At 37.9% G+C, this 18764-nt stretch overlaps 1 protein-coding gene across 1 annotated transcript in view; it reads right to left on the minus strand.

The window, feature by feature from the left end:
* Positions 1-18146, minus strand: part of LOC106876754 (DENN domain-containing protein 4C) — a 129521-nt gene extending 111375 nt beyond the window's left edge. Inside the window, exon 1 of the mRNA XM_014925442.2 lies at positions 17991-18146. The gene's annotated coding sequence lies outside the window, so the exon portion shown is untranslated. The remainder of the gene's footprint in view (positions 1-17990) is intronic.
* Positions 18147-18764: the final 618 nt, after the last annotated feature.

Below are 18764 nucleotides of genomic sequence, written 5' to 3' on the forward strand. Positions count from 1 at the left end.
AAAAAAAAAAAAAAAAAGGAAAAATTTTGAACACAGGTTGATTGAAGTTCAAAGCAAATTGAAGCACGCGATGTTTCATTGCAAAAACAACAAACAAATCTATCGTACCCCTACACACAACACCTACGTCTACATCTTTAAGGGATGACCTATCGTGCACTTTTACTCTCATACTCATCCATTCTAAATAAACGAGAAACGGGTGAACGAGTGGGTGGGTGTCTGCTTAGTAATTTTAAGTCCGCTGTCTCTTGTATATCTTATTAGGACAGCAGGTAGCAGACTCGTTAGAACGTCGGATAAAATGCCTTGTGGTATTTAGTTATATCACTTTACGTTAGCCATGGGAAACCTTTTTCCGAGAAACGGGCCGTATGAGACATGGATAACAATCAGGTTGGCCGCGCTACTAAAAAATTTCAGAGTAATTTTTCGTTATGCATGCCATTCAGAAAAAGTCCTGCGGGCAGCAGTTTGGGTAATTTTTCAGACAACCTCAAAGCTCACATATGAACCGTTTCTTCTCTCTCTTTTATTGCTACTACAACTTCTGTTGCCCTGCTCATCCTTCAGAACTAATTCACCACCACCACCACATCTCTCTCTCTCTCTCCTTTCACTGTCAACCCCAATGTGTATCTATCACCATTCAGATCCTATGTTAAATACTTGGCCCAATCATTTCTCTTTCATTCTCTTCAAGGAATGCCCTTCTTTTCACACACATGAACATCGTCATAGGTATCGGCATGCAGATATCCAAATTGATCATCACAATCTACCTCACAAATCTGCAGAAAGTTACAAAGTGACTCAAGAGCTGAAACTTTCATACATGGCACTAATACGCGAAATTCGGCCTCAGTCAATTTTGCAAATTTCTGTTGATATAAAAGTGATAAGTGCTAAGTGGCTTCTACCAAAGCCTTGTAGGTGTACTATGTAGATGGAAACTGAAAGACACACGTGTGTGTGTGTGCGTCTTTGTCCCCTGCCACAGCTTCAATTAACGTGTAAGTGAATTGAAATAAAATGGTTGTTGAGACTTTAGTCGAGGTCAACCATGATTAAGTGAACATTACTAGAATCATTCAAACCATGAATACCTTCTTATATTTTAAGCCTCACATTAAGGGCAACCTTTTTCAAGCAGCAGGCTGCATGAAACCTAGCTCATCACTAGGCAAGCTTCATTACTAGAACAAAAAACATAAAAATTCTCCAAGAAATATAGTTTTGCATGCTGATGTCAAAAACTGTTTTTTCTAGGAATTTAATGAAGAAGTTATGTCAAGAGAAAATTCGAAATACTTCCAATGGTTGGAAGAAATCTAACAAGATCCTCCAATGTTCCAATCATATTATTTAAAAAAAAAAATTTATATGAAAATTTTGAAGGGATACTTGGCTGCTATTTCTAGCAGGTACAGCGATAACAGAGAGGCTCCCCCGTTGGCAAGAAATGAAACCGGGTCAACAGCTGTCGGAGTAAGATCTGACTGACAAACACAATAAACAAAAATGTGTGTGTGTGTGTGTATAAAAAGGGAGGAGTCGATATCGAATGGTCATGTGCAAAGTAATTTTCTGTTAGCATCATTCCATCACACACACACACACACCAACTGACAGAGCATAAAAAATTAGGTCTGTATAGTATACATTCACACACACACACAAGTGGATGACTCATTCATAGACAAATTTACACATTTCAAGTCTGAATAAAGGCGATTAATGCTTAAGGTAATACAAGTGTGTGCCTGCTCTCAGGAAACTGTGACCTCATTAATCAGATAAAAGAGTCATATAAACACACACACACACACACACACACAAATGGCTGTGTTTGTAGGAAGCTTGCCTCCCAACCACATGGTTTTGGATTCAGTTCCACTGCATAGCACCTCGAGTGTCCTCAACTATAACTCTGAGCCGACCAAAGCCTTGTGAGTAGATCTGGGAAACGGAAACTGAAAGAAGCCTGTAGTGCATGAGTGTAAGCTTGACAACCAGTGGGTGTTGGCTTGTTTGCATCCCATAATTTAGCGATTCAGCCAGAAAAACTGATACCACAATTTCAAAAAAATAAGTACTAGGGTTAATTTGTTCAACTATAAGCCTTCAGCGTGGTGCCTCAACTTGCCCAATGACTGAAACAAGTAAGGCAGAAGCTGCATGGTACGAAGTTAGCTTCCTAACCACAAGGTTCTGGGTTCAGTCCCACTGTGTAGCACCATTCTACTATAGCCCGAGGTCAACCAAAACCTTGTGAGTGGATTTGATAGACAGAAAGTGAAAGAAGCCTGTCAGGTGTGTGTGTGTGTGTTTGTTTGTTTTGTGCTTGCCCCTGCCACCACTTGACAACTGTTATTTTACATATGTTCACATAACTTAGAGGTTCAGCAAAAGAGACCAACAGAATCAGTATTGGGCTTTAAAAAATAAGTCCTGAGGTTAATTTATTCACTCAAAAAGTCAAGGCAGTGCCCAGGCATGGCCGCAGTTTAATGGTTGAAACAAGTGAGAGACAGAAGACCAAAGCCTTGTGAGTGGATTTGGTAGATGGAAACTGAAGGTAGCCCGTCGTATATATATATATATATATATATATATATATATATATATATATATACATATTTATATGTATGTGTGTGTATATGTTTGTGTGTCTGTGTTTGTTCCCCACCAACATCGCTTGACACCCGATGGAAATGTGGTTACTTTCCCGTAACTTAGCGGTTCGGCAAAAGAGACTGATAGAACAAGTACTAAGCTTCCAAAGAATAAGTCCTGGGGTCGATTTGCTCGACTGAAGGCGGTGCTCCAGCATGACCACAGTCAAATGACTGAAACAAGTAAAAGAGAAATGAGAGAAAGATATATAGATATATACACACACATACACATACCCTGGTTGGTTTATAAAAACTGGAAACAAAGTTTGGTACATAAAAACCAAATCAAAATGTCAAACCCACACAGACTGATAATGCAGAGGACATTTGTGGAGATATGGGAAGGTTGTGAAGGTACAAGCAAAAAAAGAGTAGGTGAGGGAACAAATCCTAGTAGAACTCCATTCAAATGATTGCAGGTTTGGGCCATGCACTACATAGGCTTGGTGGCCTGACAGGTAACTCATTATATATGTATATCTATACATTTTGTGTTCTTTTGTAAGTGGTGCTGAGTATGTATGTATGGAATGACAATGGGGAATGGGATGAAAAGCTCTACTGAAGTCAAGTGTGTTAAAATAGTACATATATGTAGGTGTTTTGTTGTTGCAGCCATCATATTTACTGTGAGGAATGGACTAAATGTGTGTTGTGGTTTAGAGAGGAAGTACAAATTAATGACGTCAAGGGTCAAACCCTCTACAATTTTATAAGATGTATAAAGGACTTTCCTACATGTTTACATGACATTACTTTGCATTTTTGTTGTAATTTTGTCTACTTTCCATATTACTAAAGCTTGTATAAGGACTTGTAGCTATTTGTGAGTACAGCAATTCCTAGACCTGAATTTCGGGTGTGTTTTTGATTTTTGTGTAGCTCTGATCCCTTTTAAAATTTTCCCATTGTTTTTATATGCCTGATGGAAAGAAGAAATTGAAATAGAAATTAGAATGATGGTCTTCTAAGTGGATGCAGCATACATGTTATTTATGTTCCTGTAGCTGATTTTTGAGCAATGCCTGACAAGCACGTTTGCTAGGTGTTGTAGTGTGGGTATCTTATTTGAGGTAACATACAGACAGCCTTATCTAAGCTCAATTCAAATCAACTACTCTAAGCTCAATTCAAATCATCGAGAAACTTCCTCAACATACTGGAAATAATACCATCTAAATCCTCCGTTTCCCTTCTTAGCAACAGCATAAGAGAATATCAAATACAACTAATCCTCAATAACATTAAGCATACCACGCACGCATGTATACATGAAATGTAAAAATACAAATAGTGTGACTCTTCCACAATATTCACAACACACATAAAAGATAGTGAAGGAAGAAAATTGATGTACAAAATGTGATCTCTACAAGAAATCACAACAAAATACGATGACACAAATAGTGCCCTATGCATTATTATTATTACAAGTTATGGACAGACCTCGTCAATATATCTCCCAATGGAACAGAAATATTAAAATAATCAAAGGTTACCTAGCCATGTGAGAGATATGGTTTTTACTACAGTAAGGATCAACCACTAAATCCCTGGTGTTACATAAAGAATCCATTCCTAAACATTATACATTTCATAGCACAACTAGAAAAACTTCCTAACACATTTTCAGTTGCTGAAACATGCTAAATGAAAAAGTAGAAGGTCACAAGGAATCACTTACTTTAAACATCTACACAATTACTTGAAAATTTTCTAAACATTTTGCCAAGATGTTTCTCAAATATAGTAAGACACCCAGGTAATCCCAACAGTGTTTCAAGTTTTTTGAACTTGGACTAAAACAATTAATCTTAAGACACTTTATGACAAGTGAAATTTCTGTTCAGATCTAGGTTTATACTGGCTTTCTTTCCTGCATGGGTTTTCTCATAAATCACTCTTTATAGCTCATTTTCTAAGCCATTATGATATATGGGTTAAGTTAGATATACATTAAAAAAGTCATTAAATAAAGCTAAAACAAAACACATTTGAAATACTGAAGCTGATGAATCACAACTTAGGAAATTACAACAATGGATCACCAGTGACCGAAGATGAGTTGCCCCTGCGCAATGGACCCTTATAAAACATACTCAGACATTTGGACATCAAAGTAAAATTTTGTAGAAATTAGCAAAAGCTTTATGAAATTTCATGAAGGTTTTATTAAATTTGTCAAATAGAGTCAATCTTACTAATTTTAGTATTAAAAAAATACCATATTCGACAATGTTGGTGTGTAAATGTATGCACATGTAAATCTGAGTATATATATATATACATCAGAAAGGCAGTGTAGCAGGTGTGTGTTGATATGTGTGTGTATGTGTGTCAGGAAGGAAGTAAGTGGGCTGGTGAGAGAGACAGTTGTGCGTGGGAGAAAAGAATCAAGTTTGTAATGTCAACCACAAAGAATATATATATCAGAACAGACCAGGGCAATAATAAAACAATTTATAAAAAAATAAAAAAAATAAATAAAAAAAACTTGTCAGGAGTGGGTATTAAATGCTTTGTTACACACAACCACCTCACATAAACTGGAATGCAGTAGCAGCAGTAAAAGTAGTAGTAGTAGTAGTTGTAGTGTTTTATGGATGTAGGCATGGTTGAATGGTTAAGGATTTTGCTCTACATTAACCAAACCTTGGATCTGATACCCTTGTGTGACATCTTGGCTCTGTATCTTTTATCACAACTCCAAATCACAGGTGAAATAAAGCCTTACGAATGAAACCAGGTACACAGAAATTGCATGGATGGCCATCAGAAGTACTATACCAGTAATTAGAAAGGGACCAGCCTTATACATTGTGTAATGCTGATCCTGCCTGAAGATTATATTACGGGTAAATATCTGTGGAATACTCAGTCACACAATACACTGAACATGTTATTCAGTCAATTGAACCAGAATGATGGTGGTCTGTGCGCTAAACAGTCGTGTATTAAGGTTTTGTGTAATAAAGTTGAGAAACTTCAATTAACAGAGATTATTCATGCAACTGGTCTGTCTATCTATCTATCTATCTATCTATGTATATGTTTGTCTCACCACTGCTTGACAACTGGTGTTGGTTTGTTTTCATCCTTGTAACTTAGTAGTTTAGCAATAGAAACCAATAGAATAAGCACACCATCATCATCTTCATTTAATATCTGTTTTCCATGCTGGCATGGGTTGGACAGTTTGGCTGAAAACTGGTAAGCTGCACCAGGTTCTAACCACACTGTGAAAGAAAAGTACTGGGGTCAATTTGTTCCATTAAACAGTCCTTCAAGGCAGTGCTCCAGCATGGCTACAATAAAATGATTAAAACTTTGTCTTCTCCAGCAATGATTTGGATTTTATTGCTTTTGCAAGCAAACAAACGAGTCAAAAATATAGCCATTTAATTTTTGAGGTAGTTAAATTTTGGATACTGATGGTGGTTCATGACAGAAGAGCCACTGCATTTCCATCTCAAAGCAAGATCAACTGATAAAAAGTCTTAGAATGCTGAACTACAAAGCAAACAGAAATGTGTGTGTGTGATCATCATCATCATCATCATCATCGTTTAACGTCCGCTTTCCATGCTAGCATGGTTTGGACGATTTGACTGAGGACTGGTGAAACCAGATGGCTACACCAGGCTCCAATCTGATTTGGCAGAGTTTCTACAGCTGGATGCCCTTCCTAATGCCAACCACTCCCAGAGTGAAGTGGGTGCTTTTACGTGCCTCCGGCACAAAGGCCAGTCAGGCGGTACTGGCAACAGCCACGCTCAAAATGGTGTATTTTACGTGCCACCTGCACAAGAACCAGTCCGGCAGCACTGGCAACGATCTCGCTCGAATGTCTTTACATGTGCCATCTGGCACAAGTGCCAGGAAGGCAGAGATGTGTGTGCATGTTCAGATGTAGATATAGCTGTGTGGTAAGAAGTTTGCTTCACAACCACATGGTTTTGGGTTCAGTCCCACTTCGTGACACTTTGATCAAATGTCTTCTGCTATAGCTTTGGGCCAACCAAAGCCTTGTGAGTGGATTTGGAAACTGAAAGAAGTTTGTTGCGTCTTTGTCCCCCACCACTGCTTGACAACCAGTATTGGTGTGTTTATGTCTCTGTGGCTTAATGAAAGTAATTGATATCATAAATACCAAGCTTAAAAATAAAATACTGGGGTCGATTCATTCAGCTAAAAATTCTTCAGGGTGGTACCCAAAGTATGGCCACAGTCTAATGCCTGAGACATGTAAAAGATAAATACACACACACGCAATTGAGAAAGACACACATATTAGACATTCATATATGCGTGTAACCTAGTTCTTCATTATCTTTGCCAGCTCAAATAGTCTGTCAAAGTTAAAGTGCATGCAATAAAAAGTGCAAGAGAACCAACAAAATCTGATAGAAAAAGAGCAGCAGAGAGGATAAGAGTTGGTGATTGAAGAATCAATGAAATGTAATAAATTGCAACTTGGTTGTGGCCATAATGATTATTGTATTCTGTTTTTGTAGACAGATGTTCCATACAAGCTTGCAACAAATTTGTGTGCTGCACGTTGCAATATTTCTGTGTGTCTACACAAGCATTTGTTCTTAAATTAATCCATGCTTTATTAAATCACTAATTTTCTATGAGTTCATCTGATTGATTTCTGTCTTTGACCAGCCTGCATGTGAGACAAAGTACTCATGCATACGTTTGTCTGTTGTATGGAGTGGGGAGTGGCAATGCAATGTTACTTTTTTTTGCGGTCATCTTATAAATACAAACATCATCGGTCCCCACCCCCTCTAGATTGTTTTGACTAAACACAAGGCCTTTCTTAAAGAAGGGTTAATGCAAGTGAGGAAGTTCTATAGACAGTTTGGTGTCTCACAGGCACTTTACTCACTACTTCATCATCATCATCATCATCGTTTAACGTCCGTTTTCCATGCTAGCATGGGTTGGACGATTTGACTGAGGACTGGCAAACCAGATGGCTACACCAGGCTCCAATCTGATTTGGCAGAGTTTCTACAGGTGGATGCCCTTCCTAACGCCAACCACTCTGAGAGTGTAGCGTGTGCTTTTACGTGCCACTGGTACGAAGGCCAGTCACGCGGTACTGGCAACGGCCACGCTGAAAATCGTGTATTTTATGTGCCACCTGCACAGGAGCCAGTCCAGCGGCACTGGCAACGATCTCACTCGAATGTCTTTTCACATGCCACTGGCACAAGTGCCAGGAAGGCAACGTTGCAAACAGGCAAAGTTAATTTCAACTGTAAGAACAGAGAGCTATGAAATGGAACCTTGGCTCACATTTAGAGAACTGTAAACTATAGTAGAAGCATTCACTTATCTGGTAGAATAGTACACACTGGATTTTAGTCCTGATAGTTATGACAATGGTTAGTGTGTGGTATATTGTTGTATACTGGCAGATGAGGAAAAGACACTTGGCCTAGCGGTTAGTGTGTTGCACTCACAGTCATGAGTTTGTAGTTTTCAATCCTGAACCAGATATACATTGTGTTCTTGAGCAAAACATTTCATTTCATGTTGTTCTGCACTCACTTTGTGCACCTGTACAGGTAATGTTGATTTAATGGAGGGAGTAAACTCATGTAAAGTACAAACATTCGATCACTATACATAAATGATCTACGCAGGTTGTTCGGCAAGAAGTTGCAGAATCGTTCTTCTAAGAGCCGAGAAGCCACCAAGAAGAGAAGGCACGCTCACTGATTGTTGGTGTAGTAATTAGTCAACAACCCAGTCAGTGGTGGTTATTGCTGTACTGAGTTGTCAACAGTCTATACAGCAATGGTGAAGAAAACAGCTAAACCTTGTTAGACATCTATACTGATGAGTATAGCAGTCAGTCTACCATAAATAAATAGTAGTATATAATAAGTAGTTGGTCTATAATTAGGATGTAGCTAACGACTGTTGAATTACTGAAGCCTGCTGTAATTAGATGTAGTGACACAATAGTACACTATTTCAGTTATAGTAAGACTTTAGATTAAATAGTTAAGTAACTTAACTATTGTTTTTCATGAGGATGGCGCCTCTGAGTAATACAGTGATTTGCGTTCAGAGAATATGCTGAATAGTAATGGTTGTTTTACAGCAGACTAAGGGCAGGTTGCAGTGAAAACGGAGTTAGATGATGTATTTAAAGAGTTATCTATAGTTGGAGCACATAATTGTATATCTTTGTTTACAATCAATCAGTGTATTGTGAGTCCTTAAGTGGTGACAAGTAGAGCATCGGTTATTAGTCACTGCCTATAATAATAATAATAATAAAGCATTTCTTGTTATCTAGTTAGATCACAACACAAAGGGAACAACAGTTGCAAACAGACGTCTAAGTTGCTGTAGTGAGATGGTTTGGGTTCCAGGTTTTGTTTTTTGTTTTTCATAAGCCGACATCAAGTAAGGAGAGTGTAAAGAAAAAATGTGAAATTGTGATGGAAATCCTTCTTTTTCTAGAGGGAAATAGGGAAATGGGGTTGAAGAAATGGAATAGCATCAGGTTAAAAATGTCTCCTTTACATTGACTTGAACTCCGACTACAATCCCTCCCTGATTGATAAGATGAGTATCACTAATGTACTATTTCGCTTAAATCGATAGGTCACCTTTTTCACACAATTAATCGTCCGTTATAATGTTAGCTATTATTATTATTGAGAGCAATTCGCTTTTGGAGAAGAGAGAGAGAGACGAGGACATACATACATACTGGTATCGATCCCATCGACTACATTATACACCTCTGAAATGGGAAGCCTTGTACCAATGTTAGAAATCAATTATTCCCACAGCATACTAATAATGGTGTGACACAAGCAGCTGTCATCTCTGTTTGGATTGTGGTCTAACTACAGCAACCTATCTTTGGACTGTTGGACTGTGGTGTAGAAGATCTAGTATGAAGAAAGAGATCTCCGATATTGTGTATATAAAGCTACATGCATATATTACATCTATATACAACAACTAGAACTGCACGCAGCTAGTTTAGTAAACAATGCAAAATGCCTGAGGTGTGTGTATAGGGGGTAACAAACAGTGGTTGCTATCGCATACGTCTACCATACTCACCCCCAACAACATTACCGAAAATAATAGTTAAAAATCAAGTGTTTAACATATAAATCTAACCCATAAAGCCTTGTTTTGTTTCTTCCTACCGTAACCCTCTCCCTCCCGCCAAACAAATCCTAACTGCTGGCTTTGTGGCTTCTCTTTTCCAAGACATTTACGAGACACATCAGTAACGAATGCCCTTTTTTTTTATTATTACACTGCCTAGCAACTAAGTAACTTCGCTGTAATATTCAGATATTGCCAAATGTTAAAACAATCAGTACGATTAGCGAGTGAAAAACGTTTATCAAAACAGGCAGACAACGTGTGTCAGCCCGAACTTTGGTTGGTCGCTTCCCTTTAAGTGTTGTTAATTGCGGTCAGTTCCTATTATGAAAGGCGATTATGATTTCAATGTAGCAGTAGTCTTTCACTTCTGAAGACGACGGAGTGGTGAGTTGAGGAAGATCTGGCTGCTATTTCTAGCAGGCCTTGAGAAGATGTACGAGTGTGTGTGTGTGTGTTAGTCTTAATGTTTTTATCTAAAAATTTCTCTGAAACGATAATATTAACTTTACTTAGTAAATATAAATTAAAAAAAATTTACTTAATAAAATAATTATTAATCAAAATAATAAAAGCAGCTGACTAGCCTTATTACTTACGGATAAACAATGCGGTGGTGCTTATTCAGAAAGAAAGATGTAGAAAACAAAAATTGATGTGATAAGAGAATTGACTAATTTTGAAATCCGCCAATTTTAGTGTAAATCAAGTGAAAAGGAAAACAGAAATTATGTTGAAAACTGTTCCCGTGTTCATTACGTCCCTTTACTTTCGAAACTCGAGAGAATATACACACACACACACGAGTGTAAATATTACACACACACACATTATATATAGAGATAGAGAGGGAGGGTAGTGTGGTGTGGAAGCTCGCTTTGCAACTACGTGGTTTCCGGTTCAATCCCACTGCGCAATATTGTGGGCAAGTAGCTTCTACTGTAGATCCAAGTTGACCGATGCTTTGTGAGCGAATTTGGTAGACCGAAACTCTGAAAGCCCATCGTGTGTGTACATGTACATGTACACATACACACGCGCACACACACACACATCTGTGTCATCTTTCTCGCTGCCTGACAATCGGTGCTACTTTGTTTACGTCTTCGTAACTTAGCAGTTCGGTAAAAGAGGCGATAGAATAAGTACCAGACTTAAATAAGTGCTGAGATCTATTCGACTAAACCCTTCAAGGCAGTGCCCCAGCATGGCTGCAGTCCAATGACTGAAACAAGTAAAATCTAAAAGTGTCAGACAAAATACATACACCCCACACAACCACGAGAAGAAAAAAAAATACATGTAATGATTGGATCATTAGGGGTCAAATATAAACGAAAACCAAAAGAAAAAAAATAGACAGCTAATTAATATTAATTTTTTCCTCGGCAAATGCTCGAGGCAATTCTGAACATGTTTCGCACTTATGAATATCCTCAGCAGAACGGGTATCTTGCTGTGTTACTTGTTGAAATGTTTAGCGAACGAATCTCGAAGCAAAGTACAAAGATGTATATTTGTCGGAATATATTGATATTAGCAGTTTGACCCCTTGCGTTTGCAATATCTGCAGAAGACAAGTTAAAAGATGGTTTGTAGACGAGAGAGGAGCATAAACATGATGCTTTGCCAGTTATACGAAAGGCGAATCCAAAAATCTAGCTTTCGGAGAAGCAACAACGGTTGCTCATAAAAGTGTACTTGTGTTTGGTTCTACAAAAAGAGAAGGAAAGACACACATACATGTATTCATACATTAGCCTCTATCAATTTTAATAATTAAACGCAATCAACCACTAACCATATAGCTAGTGGATTAGTCGTGCTAGAATCTGGTTAACATTGATCCTTATTTACTTAATGTCAGCTTATTAATTATTTAACTGACATTAAGACAAGCTCTTCACCTTTCACTGGTGGATAAGATCTGTTGTAATGCACACGTGTCTACATATACATACATACACACTCATATTTTATATTTGTATACACTAGGACTTTAGAAAATAATATTTTGAGCATAAAATATACACAATATAAATGTTAACATATTAATTCATATAGTAACAATTAGTAAATATTTATTTAATAACGAACCACATAAGAGTTTAAACGTGATTAAAATTTTAGCTCCGCTAATTTGTATGCTGTCTGAGAATGTTTCTGATTAGATATCTTCACTCGGCCAATTTCTGTAAATTACAATAAACTACGTAAATGCTACTAAAAATATTTAATTACTAATTAGCAATTCATAAATATTTTAAAGGAAAGATTTTATTTAGCCATCACGGGTATTTTTCTAAATCAAACACACTGCATGTGGGAAGTACATAGCAGTTACTTCGCTGTTCGTATTCATTAGTTTGGCCTGCGGATAGCCTGATCAAGCAGACCTCTATGATCAGAGGTGTTCCTGCGGTGCCCATCCAGTTTCGTTTGAAATATTTAGGATTGCTGCTTCGTATAATATAGAACTGAGAGATTGGATTTATTCCTAGTAGGTCGCCAGAGGATCCATCTAAATATACAGTAAGCTAACCAGCCCGACGCTGCACCAATTTGGTATTAGTTGAAAGGGTGAGGAGTACTGTCACTTAATCGACGTTAGTATAATTGCCTGGTACTTATTTTATCGATCCCGTAGCAATCGATAAATTAAGTACCAAATAATCTAAGTGATTTGGATGAACGAAACTAAATACTGGGGTATTAAGTCCAGAGATAATCCAGCTATTCTATTATTTCACTCTTCCTAATAGTCTGGGCAGCATTAAGCGTGGGAGTTTTTATTGAATGAAATAAAAGCAACGCTAGACAACGTACAGCTCCGAGATTACCCCGACTACCAAGTAAGCTGCCATACCTCATACGACTGAACGAATGGGCCGCTTCACTCGCGCCAATCTCATTCACCTTTCAACAAATTTAATGGAGGGCATTACTTCCGTTTCTACACTCACCTTCCTCTCCAGGTGGTATTGAAACAGTCAAGCGCCTATCCTCAGTAGTTTCAATCGCATACACCACACCTTTTTAGTTGTATCCAAAAAGCAGAGAAAAAAAATATCTCTTCTCCCCGGTCAAAGAGAGACGGTAATGTGATCTTCCTGATGTAGAGGGCTGCCAGGCAGATCCAACTTACACGCAGCTACAGCTGTGGGACAGTGCCACAAATAGCAATGACTGGGAACTGAGCAAGCACATACATCAGGTATAGGCCAAGTTGATTGCACTTCCATGCTTTTGGAATTTCTCTTGAAGATGTAGCCTCACCCGAAACTTAACTGGTCCGTCGGACTAGAACTTTGCCGAAGCTAGGTTTGTTACCCACCCAGCCTCTCTACGATATCTCAAGCGTCAACCACCTTGCTAACACCAAAACCAAAATTCAAAATAATGGTGCCCCTGTTCGCATCCTTCCTCAGCCATCTATATCCTGAGTTCTGTTCTGTTGCTAGTTACAGCAGACGTCTACCAAGGGATTGACGAGCATTTCTGGCAAAATGTAGATTAAACAATGCCAGGCAAGTTCCTCCCCGAATGACAACACGTCGGTTGCAGTAATCAGCTTTTCGCAAGACTCGAGAGCTGCGTCAGACTGTTAAGGTAGGCACTAAAGTCTGCTATTGTCCTCTGTCTGTTCTAAACAGTTGATAATAGTGCTGTTCGAAAGTTGCACATCACCACCACCTCGGATTGAGTAGTAGTATGCGTTTGGTCGAGTCCGTCAAAGACCGAATTGGATTTTTTTTTCCACCTTCACTACCCTGGTGTTGTGTCTTGAATAATTGGAAATGGACCATTGTTGCCACTGGCATGTCGGCCAGGATGTCTCTCCTAATCGCTTCTTCTATTTTACACACAAGCTACTCCTATAATCTATTCCTCTCGATCGCTGCTTCTTAACTAAATCCTATTGATTCTAGTTTTAATCGCCCTCTTCAAAGCGAACCAAACTCACAAGTTGCTCACTAATCCGGTCGCAGTAGGTTGAATGTGCCGGGAATGACACGCTCTGCTTCCAGTAAACCAAGTCTCAACCTAACTAGGTCGACAATGCAGATCACAAATTTATCACCTGTGTAGGCGTCCGGTTGAAAATGTAGACTCTCCTCTACCTGTATATGCTGACTTCGGTGTCACTGATGGCTAATATTCATGTTTAGTCACCCGAATTCGTGGAACAAGTAATATCACTTTCAAGCAAATCCCAAGCCATGTGTATTTATGCATACATCCTACTCTGAAGGAACCAAATAACGAAGTCTAACTGCAGTACAAGTGCAGATATTTTAGGGAGAGTAGAGTTAGTCAGGATTTAATTTCATCGAGGTAGGAAATATAAAAAAGAAAATCGACTTGGGACATAAAGTCAAAGGAATGTTACTAAATAGAGCATTTTCCTTACCAAATGACAGTAGCGGAGAAAATACCTTTCCCCACCCCCACCCACACACTCCCCGGGGTGGGGCATATCCTTGCTGGAACCAACTTTACACTTCGTCGCAAACCAGAGTTGAATTGATAAAATAAACAAACATCAGTGAATGAATGATGTTACTGGATTCGTCGTGACAGACAACTTACAGCTAATCTTCCCATATAAATCTAACCCTATGCTCAAATGAGAAAACTGGGTCTCTTGTGGCACCCATGCATCTCGAAATACATTAACGGCGCACATGAATGACATGCTTCCCTTATAGTAAGTAGACGCGGCAATTAGTAAACATTTAGTAAAATATATGCCGTTTTTCAGTCATTCATTCTGTGCTGAATGAATGGTGAGTATGTGTGCGTTTGGGCTGGTATATTTTTTTATAACCTACGACAACAATAACTTCATTGTACTAACACGGATGTTGTTAAACATGTTGTTTGTTGTTCCTTTACCCCCAAAGCTATGATCCAAGACATTCCAGAGACGACCACCCCCATCTTTTTATATATCAAGGACTATATTGTTTAATGATTTGTTTTTTAAGACGAGAGTGTATACTTCGCGAGGGATTTGGTTACTATTTCTAGCAGGTTGAATAAACATATAAAGGTTTGTTTTTTTTTTGTCATCCCACTGAAAAGTGCTGTTTCTTGAACTGGCTAATGCCAAACCAAATCCCGCCAAGGTTGTCTTTACCGGCCATGAATTCGGGGATTGATACAATAAAAGTAATATTCAGTCACTAAAGCCATCAATTAGATCGATCTAATATGAGGATCTTGCGCTGTTGGCTGTTGTTTGGCTACGGGTTGGTCCTGATCGAGCAGACGAGACGATCAACGGCATTTCAACCATGTCCAACCAGTCTCTTTCCTGTGTGACGTGAATACAGGACAGCTGTATGCAATATAATTTTCTGAGACGGTTAGGATATGTAAATTGAAAGAAATCTGGCTGCTATTTCCAATAGATCAAACAACTACATACAGGATCCCTCGTTAGCTCAGTTAAACAGAGGGTTTGTGTATGTGTAATGAAGAGTGTGTACGAAAGATGAAATCAAAACTATTTCCCTCCCTTATTACTAGAATATGAGAAAGAAAAAAAAAAGTTGCCAAAAAACGGTGTCAACCAGCTCGACTGCCGACCAAATAATAATAATAATATAATTGTGTTGCTTGTTTTTGTTTGGAAGAATCAACAATGTTTTGATGTTAGTGCGCAAAACATATTTTTATTTGGTGTGTGTTGTTACTACTACTACTATCTAAGAATTTCACCACACTGTTGTTTATTAATAGCATTGATTTTTGGTTGGCTGAGACAATCGACACCTCTCACTGGAATATGAAAACAATTTTATAATCTGGCACTGAAAGAGGAACAAAGGAAAGAGAGAGAGAGAGAGAGAGAGAGAGACCCAAACTCTGTTTTTAACCATACGAGGTGCCAACTACATTAAAAGCAGGGCACAAGCAAATCCAAGACACCCCAGTCTACGGGCAATGAACACAGATAACAGACAATAATTTTTTTAACTGTTATGAGTCGACAGATTTTCTATGGAGAAAATAGATTGAAACAGCACCAATTACACAGTCCGTTGCAACTGATATTTGTAACATTAACCTCACGAAGGGGGAAAATGTGAAGTTCAACAATGTGAAATTTGAACGCAGAACATAAGGCGATGTGACATGACAGCCAACAGTTCCTCAAGTCTGTCAGGGTTAAATGTTGAAAACTGCAGCTTAGTCGATTCTGCAAAAGTCTTCATATTACGACATTAAAAGAAAAAAATAATCAAAACAAAAAAAAAAAAAACCCCTTCTCGTGTTTACCTCCCACGAAGGAACAAGGGTTAGAGAGGGACTTAACAGGCGATATTGTCAGGAATGTAGTTAGGTATATAAGCGAATTCAAAGACAGAATTTCTCAGTAAGATACTACAACTAATAATTTCTGGAATGGTTGTCTTCCGAAGTCCCATATCTCAGGGAAAATGAATACGGGAGTTATGAGAGGGGGAGGGAGTCAAAAACGTAAAACAAAATAAATACGATGGAAGATTTTGGTTAAAAAATTCAGAATCGTGCTTTCACATTTTCGCAAGGCATCTCGTCGATTTAACCGTCCCCAATGTATTGCTGATACTACAAGGGCGAAAGAGTTATCCGCCCAGGGACAGGAGAATCCAGACATTTCTATTTACTAAGAGCAGCTAGTGCTAATAATAATTAATAATTATCTTTTATTTGCCACTTGGGCATAGCTGAGGGGGAACATCACAAGGACCATCTACAATTTGTGTGATGTTTAAATAATAAGGTTTCAAATTTTGGCACAAGGCCAGCATCCTTGTGGGCAGGAAGGTTGATTGATAATATCGACCCCCGGGAAGGACTGAAAAGCAAAGTTGACTTCAAGGGGATTTGAGTTATGACCCTAGTTATAAGATATTCCCTAATTGCTTTTGTTTTTGACTCGATATTCATGCCCTGCATTCCATAATAAAGAGAAACAGAGTATTGTAAGGTTTATATCTTTCCCCTAAAGATATCAGCGAAACGGTTAATAAATATTAATCCATTAATTAGTGTAATTAATACAGAACAAGTGCTTGCCTTCATCTCCACTCCCACTTATTTTCTATAGACGTGCCTGTATGTTTGTACTTGTGGTGTGTGTGTGTGTGTGTGTGCATGTATTTATATTGTAGAATGTATATAGTGTGTATATATATATATGTGTATAAAGATACTGTGCATGCATGTATCTATATCGATTGTGTGTCTTGTATGTGTGTGTGAAGGAAATTGTCTAATCCGTGTATTTGTGTACGTTGTAGTTAGTATCTGATGCGATATGCGTGTATATGTATACATGTTGTAGCGAGCACCTGACATAGTGTATATGTTGCTAATAAAGTGTGCGCGTGAGCATGTGTGTATAATCATGTATCTTTGTCGTAGTGTGTTTGTTTATAATACTGCGTGCTTTGGTAGCAATATGTATACACATAGTATTAAGTGCTTCTGTATCTCATATGTATGAGACTGTATCTCTTAACACAGTATAACAGTGTGCTTCTGCTTGTAATGTATAGAAATGTACATTTATATATGTCATTGTATTTACAAAGCCTTAATTCTGTTAATGTGCGCGTCATTTCATATACACACACACACACACACACATATATATATATATATATACACACATAGTGTCAGGTTTGGTACATAATGTTTATTACAGGAGATCTTCAACAGAACAGGTTGTTATAAGAATATATACTTCGTCTACGGTTTCAATATTTTTTGCTTAAAAATTGGGTTGTAATCTTGTTTAGTTTAACATTTTATTTACTCAAAATGAGAAACGATACAATTTCATAATCGACAATAATTTTACTATATATATATATATATATATATATATACACTAGTTCTGGACTCTGTCCCTTCTGCCTGTCAATACTACACATCACAGATACACACACATATTTTCTAAATATTCCACTAACAGTTTGTTTTTTTTTTCATTATGATTAAGACCATTACGAGATTTTATCAATGACAGTTGTCACCGACTTGGACAGACGACACATTTAATTCGAGAATACTAAGAAAACACACGTCTGTTATACACGACACAAAAATATTTATACAGGTATGGATGTATGCATACCATAAATACAATATAAATAGAATACACACCTCGCAACGAAGGAAATTATCCGTTTAGGCTGGATCAGCATCGACTTAATAACAGCTAGTCACCATCTTGGAACTCTTTACAGTGACTGCACTACTTTCCTCCTCGCTTACATTTGCACTACGTTTTGTAGTAATTAGATTTTTCGCTCTTATTTCCTCGCATCCTTCCTCCTTCTCTCCTCACACATTTTCTATGTTTTTATCCTAAACTCAATTATCTTTTAATCTTTCCCTTCTCTCTATCCCCCTCTTTTATCTTCTATAAATTACTCCCATTATTATATGTGTTTCTTTTTTCTCTCTTTCTCCTACTCGCTCACTTTTTTTACCTCTCACTTTCATAGTCTGTATCTTTTCTTCTCCCTTTTTTTCTTTCTCTCTTCACTCTTCCTCATACTTCTCTCTCTTACTCTGTATTTCCCTCTCTCTCGTTTACTCTAGCTTCTCTTTATTTATCTTTATCTGTCCACCCCGATCTTTCTTTATCCTCCCACCCTCTCTTTTCGTTATGACATCTTTCTCACTTTTCTTTCGCTTTAACATTTGTTTACTCTTTAAGTATCGACCTTTTCACTTCTAAACTGAAACAATTTTACGCATATTATTACTACGCCATACTCTAACTGCGTAATTCGGTTACATTTTTTTTTTCTTCTTTTTTCTTCAAGTGGCCACCTTGGCGCACTGAGTTCGAATTACAGTCACTTCAATGATATTCTTTAATGGAGTTTCGGATCAAGACACCAACATAATTAAGTCTGATGGAGATTTTCC

This window comes from Octopus bimaculoides, chromosome 12 (assembly GCF_001194135.2).
Source record: "Octopus bimaculoides isolate UCB-OBI-ISO-001 chromosome 12, ASM119413v2, whole genome shotgun sequence".
In the NCBI taxonomy this organism is placed as follows: Eukaryota; Metazoa; Mollusca; class Cephalopoda; order Octopoda; family Octopodidae; genus Octopus; species Octopus bimaculoides.